General features: G+C 36.8%; 1 long non-coding RNA gene across 1 annotated transcript; it reads left to right on the forward strand.

Annotated features, from left to right (window-relative positions):
- LOC129479544 (uncharacterized) lies at positions 1 to 27,842 on the forward strand. The gene is made up of 3 exons (XR_008656722.2): positions 1 to 74; positions 7,516 to 7,587; positions 27,353 to 27,842. It is a non-coding gene; the product is annotated as an uncharacterized lncRNA (long non-coding RNA).

Consider the following 27,842-nt stretch of genomic DNA (forward strand, 5'->3'; position numbering starts at 1 on the left):
TGACTAGACCATCTTGTTTTTTTGGAGATGTGAGACAGTATGCTTTTCTTATACACCATCTTTTTAAATGATTGGTAAGTAGCTAAGATTGTGAATTCTGGCTGACTGAGACCAGTGGTGTGCAATTTTAGCATGTGTATTATATATTTTCTGTGTGTAAGACTAATTCTAAATTTGATGCACCAAAATACCTGCTTCCAATTTTGCCTTTAATTTATTAGAATGTGTAAGAGAGTGGCTGTCCCAAACACAGATCTCTTACTAAAGTGACAGTTATTTATTACTTGGCTAAAACACGATATCAATTGTGTTTCATTTTAGAATCCTTTCATCATTCAGATAGATTTGAAAGTTATTCTTGATTGGTTATGTTAGCATGTTTAGAATGCTATGTTATGTAGGTTATTATCTACAGTACTTCATTAGTTACTTCTTTATTGGGGTTAAAGTTGGCCTGCATTTATTATATTTGATGTTTCACAGTGCTATGCATTGGATACAAGTTTGTGATACATATTTATTAGTTGCATGTTAATTTATTTTGAGGATTTATTTTGTTCATGGTGGTAGTTCTCTATGAATTGTTTGCCCTATTGAATTTTGATTAATTTGTACTTATGATGATAGATCAAATTAAACAAAATAAAAAGCCACACTAATAATATATGATATACATTTGTGAGAGACTAGTAAGTTATCTGCCTCAAACTACATTATTCATAGATGAAAATTAAAGTTAATTAAAATATTGATCTCAAAATAAGAATTGCAACTTTTTATTTGTGAATCTTATAAAGAGGAATATTCCTCAAGGTCAGTTTCTTTTTTCCTTTCTTTAAACAACAAATCAAATCATTTCAGAGGATAATAGCTTGCTTTAAATAATAAAAAAACAATGGCAGAGGCAGATTTGCCATGAAACTAGTGAGGCTTAAACTTCAAGGCAGCTAACTTAAACGGATGCCATCTGAGTCTCTGGAAGGGGTGCTAGCAAAGTGTTTTAAAATATGTATTTTAATGACTTTTCCAAATGTAAGATATTTCAACTTCTATTTTCATTCTAACTTCCTCTTTATCACAGTTTTCTCTGTGTTAGGTAATATTGACTACCAGAAAGATTTTGAGGATCTGGCTAAGGAGAAGAAGGTTGAAAGAAATATTTAATTAAGACTTTACATGCTACGCAGTCACTGCTGTATATAATTAAGATATTGTTAGAAATCGCCATATATTGTAATGGCTTCTGGGAGTAATTCTAATATGCTTTGTGCTTATTCATAAAGATTTGGTACCAGAAGTGTTATCAACATACCTTAGAATATTTTCCTGTTCTAGGTGACACCAGGAATGGCAACTTTTTATGCCAGGTGGTACGTGGATCAGTGCAGTATTTCTATGTGTGAAATTTGTTGCTTCCAGCCTCTATATTATCACCAGAAACTTCACTTTATTCTTTGTGGTAGGAGAATCACAATGTAGCAATTATTCTTACCCTCTATAAGGGATATTTCAGCAAGCTCCTGACTATTGGTCCAGGAGCTTGCTGAAATATCCTGAAGTGAGAGGTTAACGAAAATAATTATCTCACTATCTATGAGGATTTACCTTCCTATCTATGAAGGCTATGGTGTTTTATTCATCCTGTCCAATCATCTCTGTCATCAATGTAATAGATCAATAAGATATTCTGCAGACTTCAGATAGTCTAGGCCTCTTCATATTATATTGTGACAGAGAGTAGAAGAGTTCATCTAGCCTTGAGCAAATTTATGAATGAATATTTTTATTTGTTCCATGAATATCAGTTAGGTTTTCTTTTTTTTTTTTTTTGGACTAGAGGAAAATGCTTTCTCAGATCTATTCTAGTAATAACACTACATCTGGCAAAACAACCACAATAGGGACTAAGTGGTTAAACTTGGGTCAGTTTATGGCAATTCTCAGAAATTAAATGGACATGAAAGCCTCATGGACAAAGACTTCATGGCTAAAACACCAAAAGCATAGCAACAAAAGCCAAAATTGACAAATGGGATCTAATCAAACTAAAGAGCTCCCGCACAGCAAAAAAAATCTATCATCAGAGTGAACAGGCAACCTACAGAATGGGAGAAAATTTTTGCAATCTATCCACCTGACAAAGGGCTAATATCCAGAATCTACAAAGAATATAAACAAATTTACAAGAAAAAAACAAACAACCCCTTCAAAAAGTGGGCGAAGGATATGAACAGACACTTCTCAAAAGAAGACATTTATGTGGTCAACAAACATGAAAAAAGAGCTCATCATCACTGGTCATTAAAGAAATGCAAATCAAAACCACAATGAGATAGATAGCATCTCACACCAGGTAGAATGGGGATCATTAAAAAGTCAGGAAACAACAGATGCTGGAGAGGATGTGGACAAATAGGAACGCTTTTACACTGTTGGTGGGAGTGTGAATTAGTTCAACCACTGTGGAAGCCAGTGTGGTGATTCCTCAAGGATCTAGAACCAGAAATACCATTTGACCCAGCAATCTCATTACTGAGTATATACCCAAAGGATTATAAATCATTCTACTATGAAGACACATGCACACATATGTTTATTGCCGTGCTGTTTACAATAGCAAAGACTTGGAACCAACCCAAATGCCCATCAATGATAGACTGGATAAAGAAAATGTGGCACATATACACCGTGAAATATTATGGAGCCATAAAAAAGAATGAGTTATTGTCCTTTGCAGGGACATAGATAAAGCTGGAAACCATCATTCTCAGCAAACTAACACAGGAACAGAAAACCAAACCGCATGTTCTCACTCATAAGTGGGAGTTGAACAATGAGAACACATGGACACAGGGAGAGGAACATCATATATCAGGGCCTATAAGGGGTTGAGGGGCAAGGGGAGGGAGAGCATTAGGACAAATACCTAATGCACACAGAGCTTAAAACCTAGATGATGGGTTGATAGGTGCAGCAAACCACCATGGCATGTGTATACCTATGTAACAAACCTGCACATTCTGCACATGTATCCCAGAACTTACAGTAAAAAAAAAAAAAGAAGCCTCAGTCCTGCATTTTTTATGTACTAAATGGTGACGTTGATCTCCACAACTTCAAGAAATCAGTATAATTAAAAATATATATATTTATATGTATATATATATATTCTTAGCTAAGTGTACAACAGTTTCAGAGGCTTCCACTTGGCCTTCTCCAGTATGACAGAGCTTACTCCATAAGCCATAGACCATGTAGGGTTCCTCTTACTACCAAGTATATTAATCCAAGTTGTACACTCAATGAGACAATAACCATTGAGTATCTCTGCAGACTCACAAATTGGATTTTAGCCAGAATTATATATATTACCCACTCTTTATAAGAAATCATATTTTACACCTTAATATATCATTTTCAACTCAGATGCTATGTCTCAGAGTTTTCCAAATGTCTGAGTATTCAAATTTTCAAGTTCACATTCACCCTTATGAATGACTTTAGATATTTTTGGGAAAATTACCAGGGATATAATTACAATATATGCTGGTGATGATGTGGCAGGGTCCTTCCTCCTCTAGACTTGACCATTTCATTAGCCAAAGGATCAGAGTTAGAAAAGTGGCTCAGGTCCAGGAACTGAGTAAAGAATATGACTTTTTATTATAACAACTGCCCTCAGCTTTCTGCTTTTCTGCCTTCCTTTGATTGTACCTGGTTATAAATAAAGTTTCAGTGCCACAAAAGAAATAGCACTCAAATATAAAATTTTCCTTTTAATTCTCAGCAAGGCAAGTTACTTCTATAGAAGGATGCCCCCTTACAGATGGAGCCATGGCGAGAGCACACTTGGACAAGGGAGGGGAAGGGGTTCTTATCCCTGACACACATGACCCTTGCTGCTGTCATTCCCCTATTGGCTAGGGTTAGACCGCCAGGCTAAACTAATTCTGATTGGCTAATTTAAAGAGAGTGACGGGGTGAGTGGTTTGGTGGGAAAAATGGTTATGACAGAACAGGTAATCGTAATGAGTCAGGGTAGAGTAGGTAATCGGAATGAGTCAGGGTGGAGTAGGTGATCAGAATGAGTCATGGTGGAGCAGGTAATCGGAATGAGTCAGGGTAGAGCAGGCAATTGAAATGAGTCAGGGTAGACCAGGTAATCAAAAAGGTTGCTTTATGAGGAAGTTAAATTTAAAAGTAGGAGGCAAAGAATTGAACATACTGACATATTGATTCTTTGAAAAGAAATTTAGGACACATATGTAACAACCCCTCCTCTTGTATTTCCTTACAGCTTTCTTTTCAAACTTTTTTTTTTTTTTAAACATGTTTTGGCTTAGTTGTTTTGCTTGATTTCCAAAAGAAGAAGCTTCTCTGGATAAGGTGGAGGATAGTTAAGGGAGGTTTTAGTAAGTGCCATTTTTATGAGCCTCTGCACCAACCCACAGGTGCATGGTATAACACAGCACCCAACAAGAATAAGTACACCCATTACAGCTGTGAGGGAAGTAAGAATTGAGGCTATTATTCCTTTCCATTTACCAAACCACTTTTCTAGCCATCCTATAAAGGAGACATTTACCCCTGAGTTGTTGGCTAACTCATTGGACAGAGCAGTCAGACCTTGCAATGCCTTTGTTATAATTCCATCAGGGAGAGTGTTGTACAACATTGAGTTTAATCATGATGCAAACTCTTCCTCTTTCTGCTAATACCATGTGTAAGGCTGTTCTATTTTCTCAATCCATCTGGCTGGTAGCCCTTAATTGCTCAGCTATTCCTTTAACAGTATCTCTAGTGTAGTTAATAAATCGCTGTTGGTTGTAGTAGATGTAGTTTACCCAATCTACATTTTTATTAATTGTAACCTACCAAAATATTGACTCAAATCCTGCAGCTATTTGATTTCTGGATTTAAATTGACCTGGTATTCCCCGTGGGACTCTAATTGTGTCTAAATAAACATGAGAGTTGAAAGAACCATAAGGGGCTTCTCTCGCTTTACGATGTCTTATTTTTCCTTCCTCTGGTTGATGAAATGCCAAGGCGAAAGGGATAGCCAAATGGACTAAAGCACAAGTGCCACTCCAGTTATTTGGCAGAGTGTCCCTTAAAGGTCCATCACAATACCACCAAACATCCACTCACAGATGAACAAGGGCTGACTGATTGATAAACTCTTGAAAATTCTTAAGCTCACTGCATCCCTTCAGGTCTCCAAGGAATGCTAAGTTTCCTCCCTGTTGTGAGAGACATGAAGTGAACTTAGTGTTGGGAGATGGAAGCTGGATGGCCCTCTGGGGCTCACCTGCAGGGTGCCAGACTTTGGGATATAGCAGAGAGAGAGCTTGGCATGACTTATTACTCCAGGTTGTAGAATCCTGGAAAAGAGCTACCATGCAGCCCACGCCTGGTTGACTGGAGGACCACCTTAGTGGAAAGGGGACAATCTCGGCCTCTGGCCTGCCATGTGCACAAGCATAATAATTGCTTTTGTTTAACATGTGGATGGAATATTTGATCCATTCCAACCACGCATTTGCATCTTGGTATGCTGTCTTAATTGCCAAAGTTTGTTTTAAGTCTTTAACTTCTATGATCCTCTAGTAAAATCAATGTATGATTTTGGGAAATTACAAAAACCAGTTGGGGCAGTCCATCCTTGCTCTTTAGTGGTCCACAGAACATTGGACCAACTACAGCATAAAAGCTCTACATCAGGGGGCAAGAATTCTCGTTGACACTGGGGTCTTTATTGAAATCTCCCTGGATTAAATGGTCCCAATTTACTAAGGCCCAGTCTGAGGAGAGTCAGGAGGGGCAGAGGTACTTTTCTGAAGTAGAGAGCTGTCTTTGACTTGGCACAGAGTATAACAAGGCAAGCATCAAATGCGATAGTTTTAGATGAAATTGACTTGGTTATGTTATAACTAGATGATCAGCAATAGAGCGAGGAAAGAAGAATTCGTAATAGAATAGATGAAAGAGACTTAAATTTTTCTTAGCTTTAGTTTGGTAGGGTTTTCCCCCGGGACTATGGCCCAGGGCTCTGGAGGGGGCAGCGCTTTCTTGACTTGGGTGTGATGAGTCCATCCCCTTTCTGCTGTATGAACAGCAGTCTCAGTGCTTAGCAGCACAAGGTAGGATCCTTCCCAGGATGGCTCGAGTTTTCCTTCTTTCCACCCTTTGATGAGAGCATGATCCTCAGGCTGGTTCTGGTTTACCGGAAATTCTATGGGTGGTACCTGTGTTAAAAGACTTCTAGTTTTGAGGGAAAGGAAAGTGGAAGATAAACTAATCATATAATTTGTAAGAAATTGATCTTTCGTTTCAAATGTGGGGACATCAGCAGTAGAATTTATAGTCCTTGGTGCCTTCTTACTAAGAAATTTCCTTTAGCACCTATTTTTATTAGTTTTTGGGTCAAAGAAAGCCAAACATCATTTTGTATTTGACAATGCTTCCTGTATGATTTTTATACTAGATAAGCCAAATTTCACCTTTATATTAGTGTGTTATTAATGTTAAACTTAATTTTAATAAAACCTTGTAGGCATATTTATTCAATTTTTAATGTCTGACCATAAGGTATGATTTTTTATAGACTCTTTTTAACCTTTCATACTTTTTGTTAAAGAGCAGGTTAGTGCTTTAAAAAAAACCTGTTGTGCTTTTATTTTAATGTTTCACAGAAAAACTGGATGATATCCCTTTAACTTTATCCAGTATGTTTACACACAGAATTTCCTTTACAATTAACATTTCAAAACTTGCTTAAACCTTTAAAACAAAATATATATTGTTTTAACCTTTTAATGTAGGTAAAAATCCACATTCTTATGCCTGCTTATAATACTTTTACTAAAAGTATATTTTACTTTCCTTATACACCTTGCACATAAACTGTTTCTTCAATAGTTTTACATTCAGGAGGCCTAATTACCTTAAAATTATACAACATTTCTTGCATAAATTCCCTTTCATAACTTCTTTTCATGACTTTTACAGAGAATTCTTCTACATGCCTCAACTTTCTGACTTGTTGCAAAGATCCCTTTCTTTAACAACCAGTTAATGTATTTTGGGAAAAGAATGTACCATATAACATTCCTTTTTACATAAATTCTCCCCCCCTTTATTTTTTTTGCAAAGATGATAATCATTCTTTTCCAAAGTGAGCTTCCTTCATGTCTGTGGACTAGACTGTCTAAGGCCACAAGAATAATAATACATGTTACACTGTTAACTTTTAGCAAACTTTACTTTTGTTGAAAACCTTGTAAGTTTGGAATTTCAATTATTTTTTGCTATTAATAAGAACTCGTTCAGCCCATATTAACTTAGAATTTGTATAGATGTCTCTTTCCTGATTCTGTAAGTACTTTAAGGCTTGGCTGAGTGCAAACAGCTCACACATTTGAGCAGACCAATTATTAGGCAATTTTCGTAACTCTGCTTCTACAAGAGTTTCCTTACCACTTACTGAATACCCATTGTCTCTTTTTCCTTCAGTCACCCAAGAGGAACCGTCTATCGTCCTGTCCTGAAGGGAGTTCCTCCTAGGTCTGGTCGGACCTTTGTATGGTAATTAATTAATATTTAGATCCCCTGTTAGGAAACTTGCTGGATTAAGGGAATTATTAGCGGTTAATGTTAAATCATCTTCTTCTAACAGAATAGTCCCATACTTTAAAATTTTTGAGTTAGTAACTGACTTTTCTCCTTTTTTTTTTTTTTTTTTTGACTTAGGATAGTTCTGAACTGGTGAGGTGTGCTAACAAAATGAGGTTTCCTCTAAAAGCTATTTTTCTTTTTCTTTTTTTTTTTTTTTGAGATGGAGTCTCACTCTGTCACCCAGGCTGGAGTGCAGTGGCTGGATCTCGGCTCACTGCAAGCTCTGCCTCAAGGTTCATGCCATTCTCCTGCCTCAGCCTCCTGAGGAGCTGGGAATACAGGCGCCCACTACCACGCCTGGCTAATTTTCTGGATTTTTAGTAGAGACAGAGTTTCACTGTGTTAGCCAGGATGGTCTCGATCTTCTGACCTTGTGATCTGCCTGCCTCAGCTTCCCAAAGTGCTGCAATTACAGGCGTGAGCCACCATGCCCGGCCTAAAAGCTATTTTTCTAATTTCTTCTGCCAGGAAAGCAGTTGCCGCTACAGATTGAATGCATTTTGGCCATACACGGGTTACTAGGTTAAGGATTTTTGATAGGAAGGCTACGGGTTGTCAGTGGCCTCAGTGCTTCCAGGCTATGCCCTTGTTTACACTGACAACAAGGTGGTATTGAAGTGTTATAGGGTCATGGAGAAGACCTTCAATTATCAATTATAGGTTTTACATTCATCCTGGCTTTTAAAGGAATAGGGTACACTGTTTTCTCTTTGCTACTTCTTTCTCTTTCTTTCTTTCTCTCTTTGACTTTTTGTCTCTCTCTCTCTCTTTGACTCCCTCTTTGTTTCTCTGCCTCTCTTTCTCTCTCTGCCTCTCTCTCTCTCTCTTTCCTCTCTGCTGTTCTTTCCCTGCCTCTGCCACCCACTTATGCTGCTCTTCCCCCCTCTCCTCCACCTTCCCCTAGAGGGACCGGTAAGAGTGGAGCTACTCTATCTTCCCTGAGAAGAAAGGAAAGGGGAGTTCTGAATATTTTTCCTACTACCAGAGGTTTGTGTGAGGTTCAACCACCCCCATGGGGATTTCTCACCTCTTTCTGAGGTTCAACCTCCCCTCATGGGGATTTCTCACCTCTTTCTGAGGTTCAACCCCCCCCTCCTGGGGATTTCTCATCTCTTTCTGAGGTTCAACCTCCCCTCATGGGGATTTCTCACCTCTTTCTGAGGTTCAACCCCTCCTCATGGGGATTTCTCACCTCTTTCTGAGGTTCAACCCCCCCTCATGGGGATTTCTCACCTCTTTTTAACCTCCAAGACATCCCAACTAAGGAATATTTCACCACCCTCCGCAACTTTCTTTCCCTAGTCCCAACTAAGGAATGCCTTACTGCCTCTGCAGTTTCTCTCTCTTTGGTATGTCCTAACCAAGGAATGCTTTACCACTTTGTAGCATTTTCCTTAGTCCTGACCACCAAGAAAATACTTTGCCAGCTCCTGCTGCTTCTCCTTCCTTGGTCTGTGTACAGAGTTGTTGCCGCAGTATGTGAGGATCCTTTTAGCTAGGTTGCTGGCCAGTTTTTTTGTTTGTTTGCTTTTTCTTTTTCTGCATTGCTGAGAGCTCAGGTTATTCCTGGCACTGGATGGGTCTTGATTTCTCACCCCTGAGGCCACCACAAGGGGGCGGGGCATGCCTCCTCACGACAGAGAACCAGAGACTGCCCCCGGAGGGGAATGTAATCACAGGCGTGCCCCCAAATTGTTATAAATAAAGTTTCGGTGCTGCAAAAGAAATAGCACTTGAATATAAAATTGTCTTGTTAATTCTCAGCAAGGCAAGCCTTCGACAAGGGAGGGGAAGGGGTTCTTATCCCTGACGCGCTTGGCTCCTTCTGCTGCATTGTTCCCTATTGGCTAGGGTTAGACTGCACAGGCTAAACTAATTCCGATTGGCTAATTTAAAGAGAGTGACGGGGTGAGTGGTTTGTCAGGAAAAATGGTTATGGCAGAGCAGGAAATCAGAATGAGTCAGGGTGGAGCAGGTAATCGGAATGAGTCAGGGTGGAGCAGGTGATTGAAATGAGTCAGGGTGGAGCAGGTAATCAAAAAAGGTTGCTTTACGAGGAAGTTAAGTTTAAAAGTAGAAGGCAAGGAATTGAACATACTGACATATTGATTCTTTGAAAAGAAATATAGAACTCATATCTAACAACATGTTAAAAACAAACAAGCAAACAAACAAACAAAGAACCCTTTTGTTGCTCATCTATTGTTACCAGGCCATATGTCATGAGACCATGTTTTATTAACCATCTCCGTAACTACTTGTGGGTCAAATCTCCTGGGTTGATGCTGTACCCTTGCCAGTCATTATAGTAAAACTGGTCCTATTGCCTCTGGTGGATAAGCACCACTCCCTAACCTTTGTACTTCAGGGCTCCATCATCCCCATGGATATTAATAGCCCATTTGTGTGACCTCTTCTAGCATCATCAGCTCTGCTGCAGAGAAGAGTCAGCTCTGAACTGCTTAGATGTCTAGAGTCTCTCACTAGAATGTTCTCAGTGGTCTTGGTGAACAGTGTGTCCTCTGAACTCTTCCATGAAGGTCATCCTCTGGTGTGTCTTCTGGCCTCACATAATAAATATGGTTCAAAATTTCTCACTCCCTAACTTTTGTATTCCTTCCTCTATAATCTGCTAGGGAATTTCAGATATTTTCACCTCACTCAGCATAGGCCATAACTTTTAAAATGGGCTCAATGCTGGTATCTGCCCCACACCACACACACACAATATTTATGTTGAAATCCTGACCCCCAGTGTGATGGTATTAGGAGGTGGGCCTTCTGGGAGATAATTAGCTCATGAGCATGGAGCCCTCATGACTGGAATTAGTGTCCCTATAAAAGGAAACCCAGAGAGCTCTCTCACCTTCTTTCCTGCATATGAGGAAACAGGGCAAAAGCTATCAGCAAACCTAGACGAGGGCCCTTAACAGAACTTGACCATGCTGACACAATGATCTTGTACTTCCAACCATCAGAACTGTGGGAAATAAATTCCTGTGTCTGATAAACTACCCAGTCTATCATGCTTTATTATAGTAGCCCAAACTACATAATTTTCTCCAGGCTTCTTAAAAGTACCCTAACAGTTAGTCAACCCCATGCTCTGGGTCTTTACCAAGGAGTTATTTTTCCTAAGAAAGTGATCACAATTTAATAAAATTTTGTTTTTCCATTCTTACTGTTTGGCCACTTGATCAAGTTATCAGCAAAATCCAATTCCAATGGAACTCCTTGGCTTACGTTGTTGCTACATGCTAGCAAATTCTTGTAGCACCTTCAGTGTATATTTTCTTCTCTATTTTAGCATGTATCCAGCTGGCTTTTAAATTCTGAAATCTAGTCCTAGTTATCAGTTTGGCAGAAAAGAGAAGATAGGGGTAGCTCTTAAGGAAAGAGTATCAGATGGTTATTTTTGCATGTCAATTGGACTTGGCCACTGTGTGTCCAGATATTCAACTAAATATTATTTCCGGGTATGTCTGTGAAGGTGTGTCTGGATGAGGTTACCATTTTAATTGGTACATTGAATAAAGCTGATTACCCTCCCCAAGGTGGGAAGACATCAACCAATCTGCTGAAGGACTGAATAGAAAAAAAAAGGTTAGTAAGAAAATGTCATTTATTTGTCATACTATCTTCAGGGTGAGGATATTGCTCTTCTGCTTTTGGGCTGACACTTGAACTAGAGCTTATACTACTAGCTGTACTGGTTCTCAGGTCTTTGGACTTACCCTGGAACATACACTGTCCGTTATCCTGGGTCTCCAGTTCACCCAGCTTAGCTTACCAATGGCAGATCTTAGACTTCTCAGGCTCTATGATTGAGGCAATCCCTATAGCAATATATATATAAAATAGTAATATAAATATTACTATTTATAAATATGTAATATAAATATTACTATTAATATTAATTAATATTAATAGTAATATTAATAGTCATGTAATATACATATTACTATTAAAAAACCCATCTCTACCAAAAATGTAATATATATAATATGTATCTATGTAAAAAATACAATACTATATGTCTACCTATCTATATCTATTTATATCTATCTATCTATATCTTTTTGTATCTGTCTATCTAGATCTAGCTATTCATCCATCTATTGTATTGGTTCTAGTCTTCTGGAAAACTCAGACTAAGAGACTAATACCTAATATAATACAAGCTAGCTTTACTTTTTAATGGATAGGCCTCTACAGGGTTAGCCATCAATTCAGTCAGCAGAAGTGCTGTTATTAGGGATTGGTGGTCTACTCTAGTGAGTTTTAGGGTTTAAGGGGGCCTGCTCGGCAAAATACTTAGGAATATTCACCCACATGTCCCATCACATCTTTTGTGTATTCACATTTTTAGTGCCTATAATCTTCTTTTTTTGCTATCGTAATCATTTATTATTATTTTATTTTGTTTATCTAAAATTATTATATTTTACATCCATCTATTACGTGTAGAGCTATCATTAATCTTATTTTACTTTTCTCTTTATCTCTTTCTTCTTCTCTAATTAGATTTATGTGGACTTTCCAATTTGGCAGAACGTTAATACTTGACATGCTACTTTTCCACTCTTTTCTGTACCTTTTTTAAAAGTCTTAGATAAATAATTAAATATAAATGCTCATTATCAGCTCTTTTATTAAGATTACCCTAGTCATCTATTAGTTCATTGGCATTCATCCCATGATGAATTCCTTGAGAAGAGCTCATCAGTACAGTTTTACCTGAGTTCTTCCATATTTAAAACTTTTTCCTGAAAAATATACTTGACACTTAAAGAGTAGTGAGACTAGAATATAAAGTATTTAACTTATATTTCTTGTATTTTTTCATGCTGCTTCAACAGTAAGCTTGCTCCATGTATTACATGTGAGAAATGTGACACCAACCTAATTACAGAGGCCTTTGAAGATTTTTATCTTATTTTTAACGTCTAATATTTTTGTGAGGCTTTTTATCAGGGTTTGTAATTCTTTCTCAATTTTCTTATGTATAGGGAAAATTTTCAGTATATGGATTTAGGATTTCACTTATGTTTCAATTTCTTGAATTTTAGTTTTAAATATTAATTCTCTTCCATGGTTTTGTGGGGTTTTTTTGTTTGTTTGGTTGGTTTTTTTTGAGACAGAGTCTTGCTCTGTTGCCCAGGCTGGAGTGCAGTGCCGTGATCTCAGCTCACTGCAAGCTCCACCTCCCAGGTTCACACCATTCTCCTGCCTCAGCCTCCCGAGTAGCTGGGACTACAGGTGCCCGCCACCATGCCCAGCTAATTTTTTTTTCTATTTTTAGTAAAGGGCTTCACCATGTTAGCCAGGATGGTCTCAATCTCCTGACCTCATGATCCACCCACCTTGGCCTCCCAAAGTGCTGGGATTACAGGCATGAACCACTGCAGCCAGCACAGTTTTGTGCCTTTTCAAAAAGAATTCAGTTTTATATATGTTGGACTGTCTTTGCCTGTATTCCATCATAACTACTTTCGGTCTAACCCTTTCTACTTTCTGTAGCACATATTCATTTTCTTAATAACTTCCCAAGCTCTCTTCAATATGACTTCTTAGCTATTGATTCTAAAATGTTATTCAATGGGAATTTTGTAATTTAATCCTCATTTCTGAGATTGCTTTGTATTTTTTAAACAAGATTTTCTGGTTTGAATCTGATCAACTCTCTTATGTCTTCTTACTTATTATTTATATCTCTTCTTAGTTTCTGAATTTCAGGTTCTATTTTTAACATATAACTCTAAATTTAAGATTGAGAATATTTTATAATGTTTGGTATGCTGTGTGACAGTTTTCTTCTGCTGCAATATTGTCTCTCAAATAGGATTCAGCTTAATTATTTCAATTCTCATTTTTTATTTTTTCCTCCATTAATGATTCATGAAGTTTGTCTCTTTTTTCCTAGTTTTAGGCATTTGTATGGGTAGTGTGCTTAGTTTGAGAATTTTATTTTTTATTTCTGTAGTGGCTTACTTTATGGTGGCACTGGTGGGAAGGGAGAGATTTGGGGCTGTATTATGTTTCTTCTTGTGTGCATGTGATCTGTAACTTTTTCATCTTATCTCATGTTTACTTATTTTTTATTGCATTGCCAAGCCTCAAAAACAGCAACAACAACAACAACAACAAAAACCTCTTCCCTTCTTTATTTATTCCCTTATCTTCTCAAAATAATGTTTTCTTTAGGTTACCATTTTCAGTCTACTTGCTTTGAAGCTCTTCTCTATACTTAATTCTGTAAACTGGCAAATGTCATACTTGTCTTCTCTATTTTAACACTTAGCATTGACATTCTCTTTCTGTGAGTGGTGTTGTTTATGCTTCATCTGTGACTTCATCACTTTTCTTTCTGTGGAATATCTTTAGACTTCTTCTTCCCACAAGCTTACAACAGAACTATAATTCTACTGGACATGTTGCTGTTGTAAGCCTGTTGTCTACTGATAAGTAATTTGAGGACTATGGTACTGTCTTCATCCTCATGGTGCTGAAGTGATTTACATGCAGTTTTTATCCATCATATAAACTGTAGAGCTTTTTATTTTATTTTTTAATGTTTGCATAGAGTCAGATACAGACAACCACCATTATCTTAGTGTCACTTTAGTCCATTGTGCACTTTTAAATGATCAAGGTTCTAAATAACTTTTCTTTACAAATATATCTACATCTATATCAATATCTGGCAATTATGGTACTCCGAGGTGTTTTATAAGAACCATGATTTCTTAATAAAAATAGTTAATATATATGTGCTATGTGTGCCGTGTGTGTGTGTATATGGTGCATACACATGTGTAAACATACTGTAATATTTCTTTTTTTCAGAATATAGATATGGGCAAAGGAGTGGTAGGCAATACTTTTAACAAATTATGTAACTACCTCTGAAAGTAATTTAGACAGGTAAACCACAGTATGTATAACCAACGCTACACATTAATAATACAATAAGATTGAATAAAGCAAATGGTAAAAATCATCATGTATTTTATTGAATACATTCGATATTTTTGTTCTACTACATAAATACTGCATACAATGATTTATCTGGAGAAGTTTAAGTTTGAAACACAAAGGTCCAAGGTATATTTCAGTCAGGCTTATACTGATAATGTATGCAGATTTCTAAACTGCCTATCCTTTCACCTGACCTGGTGCCAAAGAACATTATAATATAGAATTGTTAAAATATCTACTATGATGCAATGATTGTCATGATCACCTTTTTTGAAAAAATAAACTTTCCTCAGCATAAATCAGCTTTACCACAGGTAATATGTCCATCCTAGTAATTCTGCTCTTGCAGGAGGCCATTATACATTTAGTGTATTTTATGGATAATTTCACAGTTATTTAAATATAGATTCTTAAGATTCTATGACAAAATTTGACCTGCACCACAGAGGACTACAAAGCTGTAAGGATCTTAAAATAATATCTGGTTGAGAGGCCTGATCTGATTCCATTCTATATGCTATTGGAGAAAATATATGAATTATATAACAAATACCTGCACTTCAATTAAATTAATAATAGTAATAAGATGACACTTATCATTTTTAATACGAATAAAATATAAGAAAATTATAATATGATTTTTCTCAAGTATGACACATTAATTTAGATTTTATGAGTTGTCTTCCTCCTTACTTAAATAGCTATGTATTAAACCTCATATTGTTGCCTTTAATTTGATACTTGACCCTTAAAATTGAAACTTTTTAAGGCTATCATTGCTAAGGAATCAGCAAGATGTTTTTGAGTAATTGATGATGTGTAATTCCATGGATAATTATATCTTGCTTAACTTTACTTGATAGTTGAGAACCGTTAGTGTGAAGTACTCTAAGCTAGTTACATCACCAACCACAAGGCAATCAGACTGAAGATGAAGAGCAGGCAAAAGAAGCTTCAACTATTTTAAATTCTAATTAATTACCCTTTGGAGTAATTATCCATTCTGTAGAAATTTTCAACAAAATATGTGTTTACTATGCTTTCTCATACCCAACCAGCTTTGTTAATAAGAAACAACTGCCTTTTATTACATTTACTAATTTTCTCATCTCCTTATATGTATTCTGTTAAGAAAAAAAAAAAAGGTAGGCTGACACCATGGCTCACTCCTATAATCCCAGCCCTTTGGGAGGCCGAGGCGGGTGGATCACTTGACGTCAGGAGTGCAAGATCAGCCTGGCCAACACGGCAAAACCCCGTCTCTACTAAAAATACAAAAATTAGCCAGGCACGGGGGCTGCACCTGTAGTCCCAGCTACTCAGGAGGCTGAGACGGAAAATCACTTGAACCCGGGAAGCGGAGGTTGCAGTGAGTGGAGATCACACGACTGCACTCCAGCCTGGGCGACAGAGTGAGAATTTTGTCTCAAAAAAATAAAAGAAGAAAATAAAAAAAAAGCTAAAAAGTTTACTTAATCTTATTAGCATTATATCAAATGAAAATAACAGTGAACATTTGGCCTGGATTCATATGAAACATGGCCAAGTGAATGAACAAATAAAGTATAACTTAATTAATACATTTCTTGAGTCCTTGTCTAGTGTCAGTCAGAAGATATAGGATCCAGACTTAGCATATACAACAAACCAGCTTTGTTTTGTTACCAAGAAACTAATTTCTCTGTGCTTCATTTCTCTTAATTATTATAAATAAATTGGCCAGCTGACTAGGTTTACATTGTTCACTTGTAAATACATGGATCAGACAAGTATTCATTTTTTAATCAGTGATTCAACAACAATTCTATCTTAGTTTATCATGGTGTTTCCAAGTAGAATGAAAACTAACAAAAATATTTTTAGAAGAGTTCTATTGACATAGCTAAATTTTTTAAGTTAAATTTTATTTAATATCTTGTTCATAAGCATTAAGAGAACATAAAGCTCTGGTTTATGATTTTATACAGTATAATGAGATCCTTGTTTAATGGAGGATGTGAAAAAAATTAGGGATATATCATTATTCAGTCTTATAGAAAATGTATTCATTTAGAATATTGTTAGAGTAATAAACAATAATTAATCTAATATAATGTTCTTACATGAGCAGAATATTTTACAATTGTGTGCAAAATACAGTTTTTAAGTGAACAAGAAACATTAAATGCAGTGAAAGTGATTTAAAAATTAAAGGCAATCAAATCTGGACTAAAATACATCAAATGAAAGTGAGGAAACCCTAATATACAACACAATTTTCTTCTTCCTCCTTAACTCCTCCTCGAAAAGTTCTATGTACTCATCACATCATTTAACTAATTAGTTAGTTGATATCATTTTCTCTAATACAACTAATCCCTACATGGAATTGGGTCAAATAAAAAATATGTAAATGACAATCTAGTCAATTAAGATTGAGAATATCTCAATAATTTTCCTTTTTTTTTTTTTTTTTGTGACGGAGTCTTGCTCTGTCACCCATGCTGGAGTGCAATGGCTTGATCTCGGCTCACTGCAACCTCTGCCTCCCTGGTTTAAGTGTCTGCCTCAGCCGCCTGAGTAGCTGGGATTACAGGTATGCACCACCAAGCCCAGCTAATTTTTGTATTTTTATTAGAGACAAGGTTTCACCATATTGGTCAGGGTGGTCTCAAACTCCTGACCTCATGATCCGCCTGCCTCGGCCTCCGAAAGTGCTGGTATTATAAGTGTGAGCGACTGCACCCAGCCAATAATTTTTCATTCCAATTGCAAGTCAAAATCTTCACCAAATATTTCTTTACATGCTTATTGTTTATCATTACATCTAGATTCTAAACTCCCTGAAAATTCCAAGTTTTGCTAATTATATTGCTAACACCAGAAAAAAAATATACATTTTCCTCAATCTTAGCAGTCAAATCCCGTAATAAAAAGTTATAACATTCAGAGTAACTCAGCAACCTCTCTCAAACATCTTATATTCCATTTTACATAAAAGGAAAAATATCAAATATATGAAGAAATTCAGTGTCCAACACTGTATAGCTACCTGATACACCTGCAATTTGAAATATATTACAAATCACATTTTCCCCAAGAGATGCATTGCTTCTCTTTTTCTGATTCAAAGTAGTGAATAAGGTAAGTACATGACTACAAAATTAGTTGGGAGGCCAGTAAATTGAGTTTGCTCTAGCATTATGGTTTCCTATGTAAGCAAACTAAAACCCAACTCAGCATAAATAGTCATATTTTAGGAAAGCAAAACTTAAGCTTAACCAATCAGAAACTTCCAACTAACCTCTAAACAAGGATTTTCTACAGGAATTATCCAAATAAGGCTACTGTTCCACTTTAACCAATCCAGTGATTCTTATGCTTTGCTTCTTTTTCACCTTCTGAAAGCCTTCCCCTCACACTCCCTCAGGGTAGCCCCTAGCTGCTAGGTGTCTGGCACTGCTTGATTTATAAGTCACTGTGGGACCGAATAAGCTCTTTGATATTTTAATGTGCCTCAGCTTATCTTTTAGCAACATATACATAATGGTATACAGTGGTCTCAATACTATTAGGCAACCAGTGCAAAAGCAATTGCGGTTTTGCCATTAAAAGTAATAGCAAAAGCTGCAATTACTTTTGCACCGACCTAATAGTTTTGTGATAGGTACAGAACAGATTTGTAAAATATTTTATTCCTAAATTCATAAAAAAACTGATACAAGAATAACAATGAAATGTAACTCAAATAATTGATTCTATAAAGATATATGCTCCTGATGTACAAGTCAGTGGCTTTCAGGTCCTCTAAACTGATATATAGCAGCGGTCCCCAACTTTTTGGCGCCAGAGACCAGTTTTGTGGAAGACAATTTTTCCACGGACCATGGAGAATGGTTTTGAAAAGATAATTAGATTCTAATAAGAAGCCCACAATCTAGATCCCTTGCATGTGCAGTTCACAGTAGGGTTCGGGCTCCTATGAGAATCTAATGCTGCTGCTATCTGACAGGAGGCAGAGCTCAGATGGTAACACTTGCTTGCCCTCCTGCTTTGCCGCCCAGTTAATAACAAGCCACAGGCTGGTACTGGTCCACAGCCTGGGGCTTGGGGACCCCTGAATAGGGGACGACTTACATCTGTTAACCAAAAAGTGACTGAGGCAGGTCTCAATTAATAGGGGTTTATTTAGCCAAGGATGAGGATACACCTGGGAAAAAGCACAAATCACCGGAGCATCTGTGACCTGTGTTTTTTTTCCAAAAGGGGTTTTGGGAACTTCAGTATTTAAAGAGGAAAGAGCAAGCAGGAGGGAAAAGAGGGAGGAAAGGTAGGTAATGAAGCAAATGGATACATTCTTGTAAGGGTCTGATTAGACTCAGTAAATCTAAGTTTTACATACGATAAAGTAAACACGTGAAGAAGGAGTAGAGGAAAAAGTCAATCGTGCATTTGTCTCAGGGTAGGTGAAGGGATGATTTCTGGTCTTGTCCTATAACCTGTGAAGATAAACTGGTTATTGATATTGTCAGAGTAAGATTCAACAGAACTCAGTTTTAGGGATAGTTTATAGGGGGGAGGGATATGTATCTTAAAAGATATGGGAGCTTACAAGGGACTTCCTTGTGAGCAATTTGTGAGGGAGGCCATCTGGGGAGATATGTGATCCTCTATCATTGTGGGAACCTGGCTTATGGATGAGGCTGTGACAGAGTTGTGAAATTACAACTATCTGTTTGGGAACAAAAGGAAGGTAGTATTTTGTGACTCAGTTCCCATGGTTAATTTTTCTTTTGTCCTGATAAGTTTGAGGTCCTAAGATTCTATTTTCTTTCACACATCTTAGAGAAATGTATAAGGCATGGCCATTAGCTCAGGTGTCTGATTTATAAATTCTTTTAGTCAGGCTTTTGACGTAAAAGAAATTGACATCCTGTTTCTGTTTAAATTTCTAGTGAGAATCTAAAATACAGACATGTGTCTAACGACTGGAGAAGTTTCATATTTTTTCTGATTAAGAAATAGTAGTGGGGCTTCCAGAATGTCAGAAGTGGTCCAAAATACCACTCCTCTCACGAAAACACCAGAAAACTAGAAAAAATTCAAAACCAACTTTTATAAAACTTTTCAAAGTATCTGGTCAGGGGTTGTGAAGCTCTGGCGCCATCCTAGACCATCTGGTTTCTTGAAGCAGCTGCGCCTATAAACAAGAAACTAATAGAAAATCAGTAAGAAAAAGAACTTTCTGGCCAGGCGCGGTGGCTCATGCCTGTAATCCTAGCACTTTGAGAGGCTGAGGTGGGCAGATCATGAGGTCAGAAGTTCAAGACCAGCCTGGCCAATATGGTGAAACCCTGTCTCTACTAAAATTACAAAAATTAGCTGAGCATGGTGGCAAGCGCCTGTAATCCCAGCTACTCGGGAGGCTGAGGCAGGAGAATTGCTTCAACCCGGGAGGCAGAGGTTGCCGTGAGCTGAGATCATGCCACTGCATTCCAGCCTGGGCGACAGAGCAAGACTCTATCTAGAGGAAAAAAAAAAAAAAGAAGAACTTTCCAGACTATTTCATCAGGGCTGCCCTCGGGAATGCTTTCAAAAGAAAGAAATAATAATTGAGAATATTCAAAAGCAGAAGTCAAATAAAAATTCATTCAAAGTAGAAATTTGTCTATTTTTAATAATGGCATTCGCAGACCATACAAACTCTCATGGTGACTACCATGAATAATTATACTTACTTAAATTTGCAAAATATTATTGTCTAACAAGTTACTATATTTGTATATTATCTTATTTGTGGTTTCATGTATTCTTTAGTAATTATGTGAGCCTTCAAATTTCTAGAGATTCTTTCTTGGCTTTAAGGAATAACAATAATTTTCACCAAAAAAGGATTTAAGTTCATTACTTCTGGCTCACATGGAAACATCCTGGATGATGACAGCCCTCCCCCCCGGCCCCCCACACACAGACACTTTCTCTCTCTCTCAAGATATAGATTTACAGATATGGATATAAAGATAGATGTAGATATGTACGTATTTCTCTCTCTATAGATATCTATATCTATATCTATCTATATATAGAGTCTATTATACATGTGTCTATGTGTGTGCTTGTTTCTATATGTATAAATACACGTATATATTCTCTATTCAGTACATTGTTCTCTTTATTCTCTTTTGATATTGTTAAAGAAAAACAAAACCAAACTTTGGTTTCCCAATTAATATAAGGTCAGAATTCATTGTCTCAGAATAGAATCTGTTACAATTTGAAGAAATAATGTAGTAGAAGTTGGTCTTCTGGGTATAAGCTTTGTGTGGGTCCTTAACATTTCAATTTAAATTTAGATTGACCTCTTAACCCAACACCTTGCTTTAAATTAATTTTTCTCAGATGACACAAATTACAGAAACATTTTGCTAATACCTCACCGATACAAGATCACAGATAAACCCTTGAAATATATTCAGGTGCTTACAATTAAAACCAAAGTTGTCCATTGTAATGCTAATTCATTATGTTTTATTTATGAAGCATACCAAAATTGATTTCCTAATTTAAAATGTTGTTAGACACATTTTTATGTCAATCATTTCATTGTTGATGTTTTTATTTTTATTATTTATTTATTTATTTTTTTTGCTTTTTGTTTTTATGAGACAGAGTCTCTCTCTGTCACTGAGGCTGGAGTGCAATGGTGCAATCTTGGCTCACTGCAACTTCCACCTTCTGGGTTCATGCAATTCTCCTGTGTCAACCTCCCAAGTAGCTGGGATCACAGGTGCCCACCACCACCCCCAGCTAATATTTTTGTATTTTTAGTAGAGACAGGGTTTCACCATGTTGGCCAGGCTGTTCTTGAACTCCTGATCTCAAATGATCCACCCGCCTCGGCCTCCCAAAGTGCTGGGATTACAGGCATGAGGCACTGTGTGTTTTTATTGTTTTAACTGATAGGTCTTTAATAATCAGATTGAAGGAATTTTTTAGTGTGTTGAGAACCTAGAGATAAATTTGTTTCAGTAGATTAACCCCTGATATTTGCCAACAGTTATAAGAATATCATCAATATTGCTTTGGGCAGAAAATACATCTCCTAAAGAGTGCTAAAATTATAACTGTTCCATGGCCAGGTAACAATGATTTTGGCATTCAGCATTTTTCAACCTCTTTTAAAAATAATAGTATCTGGAATTTTGAAATAATTGTTATTAACTAGCCTAATCTAGGGAATGTGGTTTAGTTGGTATTTGTGCCAATTCCCCTCCTCTTCATAAGTGGACACTAAAGACTTAATTCAATAAGCTTATTTGATGACCCTAATCAAAATTTTTTTGTTTTTCAAAAATAGAGACAGAAACTAGTCCTCGCCCATGAAAAAATATATTTTCTATGGATTCTGGCAAAGCAAAGTTCTTTGTCTTTTCCTTGGTTACAACATGGATAGACTCTCATCAACCTTCTTGTTAAGGGTATAAAATCTGAAACTGCACCTTATTTCCAACTGGTGATAAGAGGAAAGCTGGTGAATGGATGTGAAGAAAACTTTTTTTTTTTTTTTTTTTTTTGCTGACAGAGAAGGCAGTGCAAAACAGATCAAGATTATCATCATCCTTGTTAAAAATATTTGAGATGATGGACCAAACCTTGCTTGATCTGGCTTTACTTCTGGAATTTTCAGTTGTGACAGACAAAATTTCCTCTTACTATCTAACAAGCGATGAGGTAGATTTTATGTCACTTAAAATAATTAGCTTCCCAAAAGATACTTTGATGCTCAGAGGTGTTTGCTTTTAAGGATGACTTATTATAATAATAATATTGTGTATGTGAGCTAGTGAGGCAGCAAATGAAATCATACATAGCAATCACTTTCAACTTTTTAAAATGTGAAACTAGAGTTGCCTCCATTTGAAAGATTTGCAACGCTGTATTCATAGACTAAGAGGTACATAATATCTAGATGTAAATTTTTAGAAGACTACTCAAGTGGTCACTAATATTGATATTTATCTTCAGAAAAATCTTTCAAATCCATAATCATCTCGTTTTAATCAATATCACTGCCCAGATTTTTTTTTTTTTTTTTTAAGATAAGGTCTTTCTCTGTCACCCAGGCTGGAGTACAGTGGCATGATCTCGGCTCACCGCAACCTCCCCCTCCTGGGTTCAAGAGATTCTTCTGCCTCAGCCTCCCAAGTAGCTGGGATTACAGGTGCATGCCACCACGCTGGGCTAATTTTTGCATTTTTTAGTTGAGATGGGGTTTTGCCATGTTGGCCAGGCTGATCTCGAAGTCCTGACCTCAAGTGATCCACCCACCTCAGCCTCCCAAATTGCTGGGATTACAGGCATGAGCCTCCACACCAGGCCTCACTGCTCAGACTTTATGCACTCAGTTTCTCCTGCTTTGAAAACTCAAATAGTTTTCTAACTAGATTACTTGACTCTATCCTTATCTTTGTCCAATAAGTATATTGCCAAAATGACCTAACAAAACATATCTGTCCATGTCACTACCTGCTGATCAAAGATGTAATAGCTTTCATCTTTTTCAGAATATAAGTTAAACCAATCATGACCTATGGTGCATTTTATGATCTAAAGGAGTGCTATAAAATAAGAAAATAACACTCTAAACATAAAATTATCACAAACTAGAAATGCTATGTTACTAAAAAACCTATTGATTATAAACAAAATATTATAAAGATTACTAAATTACTAAACAAAATAAAAATGAATATATCAATTGCGAAATGGTGAGATATCGCTAATGCAGTATTAAAAAATATTTAGGTATGGCCAGGCATGGTGGCTCACTTCTGTAATCCCAGCACTTTGGGATGCCAAGATGGGTGGATCACAAGGTCATGAGACCCAGACTATCCTTGCTAACACGGTGAAACCCTGTCTCTACTAAAAATACAAAAAATTAGCTTGGCGTGGTGGTGGGCGCCTGTAGTCCCAGCAACTCAGGAGGCTGAGACAGGAGAATGGCGTGAACCTGGGAGTCGGAGTTTGCAGTGAGCAGAGATCTTGCTACTGCACTCCAGCCTGGGCGACAGTGCAAGACTTCACCTTAAAAACAAAAAAAAACACAATAAAAAAAATTAGGTACTTCGAAATATTCTATCCTCTCAGTTTCTTAGTGTAGTTAGCCACTAGCCACATGACTATTGACATTTCAATTTAAATTTAAACTTATAAATTAAAGAAATAAATGCATTTAAAATTAAATAAAATCTGAAAATCAGCTTTTCAACTGTGTTAATAACTTTTAAAATGCTTGGTAGTTGTATGTAGCTAGTAGTTACTGTACTGGACACTGAAAATATAGAATATGTTTAGCATATCAAACATAGTACTGTAATATTATCTAGTCCTTTTACAAAAAAACGATCTTTTTTATATACCATCAGTTAATCTGGGGCTTTATCCAATCTGAACATATATTTATACCACAGACAAAACTGAAAATGAGTATCTTTCTGGGTTAAACTATTAAACATACAGGCGCTATCTTCTGCTATGTCTTAACTTTAATTTTAAATTCAGAGAGGTTTTGAGTTTGCAATACCAAGGTTCATATTCTAATATAGGTTTAAACTCATCTTTGCATTTGTGGAGATGGAAGTTTCTACTCAGTTACAGGTTCACAGCCAGATCACTAACACTCACTTCACTGCCCCTTTGGAACCCTGGTCACACCACTGCTAAGACCCAGATATATGATTATATATCTATTTATCTATCTATCCATCTATCTATTATCTGTCTATAATGCATTATATTTGAAGCTTAGGAGTCTCTGCAAATTCTTCCCCTGAAGCCCTGGTATATGCCAAGTTGTTGCAGCAATGTAGACCTGTTTATTCCTGCAGACTATTGTATAAGTACCTTATACACATCTCTCAGAGAAGATAGGAGCCCTGTCGGGTTGGAACCAATACATCTTCCTCTGACAAGTGCTTTCCAAGTCACAAGCATGGAGTGTATTGGCTTATGTGCCTGCATTCACCACTCAGCAATGTATCAGTACCTGTGTTGGCTTTTCTCCACCATAACCAATAACATCATCATCTCTACAAATGGCATTTAGTACAAAGGCATTAATCACACTAAAAGTAAGCTCATTATAAATCACCTAGTTACAGCTGAGTGTTTGAACAAGTTTATATCATGGTCAGTGAAGGCAAAAGGCAGTATTCCTCCACAATGACCCTGCCTCCCTCTAGACTTTATTTACTCAGATGAAGGAGATTTATCCTCTGTTATTTGCTATAGACATCTTTCACTATCAATCAGAGGTAGGTTTAATCTCTCACTGTGGCATTGATTTCTCTTTAGCATCTCTTTACCTGTGCTTTTTACTGCATATTCTTGAGTTATAGGTTATAAAGAGCATCCCTAGTTGGACACTACAGTATACAAAATTTGAAGTATTAGCATTAATGAGACATTCAAGAGACCCTCAAGAAGACATAGCAGGCCCCAAGAATCAAGGCAGAAAAACTGCATGCCAGTAAGATTTCATTAGGTGCATCTCTAAAATGGGAGTTCCCATTTCAGTCGAGGGGTGAATTTCTTGCCCTTATCCACACACTTATACCTCAGGAAACTCAGTAACATCCTCACTAATATAGCAACTATATTACAAGGTGGGTATGAAAGCCGCCCTGCTTAAAAGTCATACATTTAAAAAATGGAACCAATATTTATTATAACAGCCCATGAGCACAAATTTTAGCATCCCGGCATGGGACATGTCCAATTGCAAGAACCAGCACATTCAGGGAAGCCCAACATTTTGACTTAATAGTGGATGGTATAGTCAAGAACATAGGGAAGAAAATGTTCACAAGAGTTTTAGGAATTGGTGAGGAGAAAATAATAGTGTCATTACATATAGAAGTTATCACTTTGAAAAATCAACATAAAATTAAGTAGTTCTCTTCAGTTAAGGACTTCATAGATAACACTAACAGAAAATGAGAAACTAAAAACTATCTTTGTGATATCTAAAATTCACAAGGCATTAATGCCTAAAATATGACAGGAAGTCCTACAAATTAAGAAAAGTAATAGAAATTTCAAAAGAAAAGCGGGTCATTAATAGTGCATTAGGCAGAGTCCCTGTCAAAAACAGATAAAACACTCAAACTGAGTAATTAAAGACTGTTCAATAAAGGGTCTATTTACAAAGTTGTGGACAGGGTTTAGGAAAAGCACCAAAGTTTATTGCAGTATCTTGAGACTAGAAATAGCAGAGACACTGTTTGGTTTTCTAGGACTGAAAGGGAATGAGCAGAAAGTTATTATGGACAGGGGAAAAATATATATGTATATATGTATATTTGGCAATACCTGGCTATGCCTCCTATTTCCTGGCTATGCCTCCTACTGTTGAATGCGAACCAGAAATCTGAAGGCAAGGAAGCCTTTTGATGGAGCTGGTACTGGTCACCCTTCCAGGAAAAAGAGTAGAATGGAGAAGGGTGGTAGAGAAGAGTGAGAAATGGACCTTAAAAAGCAAAACAGATGATGTCTAGCAGAGACGTGGACAGGCACTGTAGAAGATAAGCCAGAAACTTCCGACCTAAATGTTGAGCGAACTCTTCATATTGCCTCAGTTTGGCTCTTAAGTCTACTCAGTAATTACACTATATTTCTCTAATCCACTCACTTTCCTATGTTCCTTGACGACCACTCATTTTTTCTCCTTAATCCTAAAACTTGCAAGAACCCCTCTTCCATCTTCACTCTTAGTTAAGGACTTTTCTTACCTTTCTTATGAAAAACTTAGAACAATGAGTAGAGAATCTGCACATACCCCATTCACCATGCTCCCACCTGCTGGCATATATAATTGTATATTTTGCCCTTTTGCTAAACTCTCTTTCCCTTTCACTGGTGCCTAGATTTCAAATATTTAGCTTAATAGAGATCATTGCTCCTATAGGTTTTTCTCTCTTTTTGATTAAATTTTCTCAATAGATTTTCCCATCAGCATTCAGATATTTCTCACATCTTAAAAAATATATATATTTTCACCTTGCTACCTCAAAAAATCTGTATCTTTTTGAAGATGGCATGTATTCAGAAGGGTATGTATCACTTTGGTTCATATTTTGCTGGTGATAGGAAGTAACAGGCTCATGCCTGAGTTTTATTTGCAGAGAAATGAAGCCTACAATTTGTACAGAGTGAGAATGCCAGTAGTTTTAAACATGAAAATCAAAATCATTTCCTCTTGAATCCTATCAAATATCTAAAAATTTTCATTTTATTTTTCTCAGTACCAAGTCCTCCATGGGCCTTTACTGTGTATTTATCAGTACCTAGCGCTTCTGTCTTGTTTTCAATTTAGCTTTTATTTCTATAAAAATTTTTCTCTCAAATTTTTTGAGGTCTACTATGTTAATCTTTATCTCCCTGTGTCTTTTCTGGGCTTTTATGTCGTGTTTAGATTTAAAATAGGTAATGTGCTGGTTTTGTAAATATAGTCACACATTTTTGATACTTCTTTCTTTAAGAGGTGGACCTAACCCCCTCTTTTTGGCTGTTTGCTGAACTTGGTGACTTGCTTTTAACAAATACAATAAAGTGGAAGTGACAGCATGCAACTCTAAACACTAGATCACAACAGGCACTATTATTAGCATTTCTCTCTCTTTCTCTCTTGAACTCTCTAACTCTCTCTCTCTCACAGCACTCACTCTGGGGGATGTAAGCTGCCTTATGAGCAGCCCTGTGAAGCAGCACACGTGGTGAGGAACTGAGACGATCTGACATCTGTCACATGAATGCACAGGGACGCGGATCCTCAACTCCTGTCAAGCCTTCGGAAGACTATGCTACAGGCAGACATAATGACAACAATCCTATGCGAAACCTGAGCCAGACCACCCAGCTAAGCTTCGGAATACCTGACCCACAGAAACTATCAGATAACGCATGTTTTTTTGTTATATTAAATTATTGTGAAAATTTTGTTAACAATTTTCACCAGATTTATGAAAACATTTGGATAATTGACTTGTTGGTTTATCTTTTCTTCCCTCCATCCACTGGCTTCTTTTATAAATTTTGATTATTTTTAAATTAATAACTGACTTTTAATGAGGCTGATACTTCTTTTACCAGCTGTTGTTTGTGTTAGAAATAATTATCTCTGACTCACAATGAATTTTATGAGCATC

This window comes from Symphalangus syndactylus, chromosome 3, assembly GCF_028878055.3.
Source record: "Symphalangus syndactylus isolate Jambi chromosome 3, NHGRI_mSymSyn1-v2.1_pri, whole genome shotgun sequence".
In the NCBI taxonomy this organism is placed as follows: domain Eukaryota; kingdom Metazoa; phylum Chordata; class Mammalia; order Primates; family Hylobatidae; genus Symphalangus; species Symphalangus syndactylus.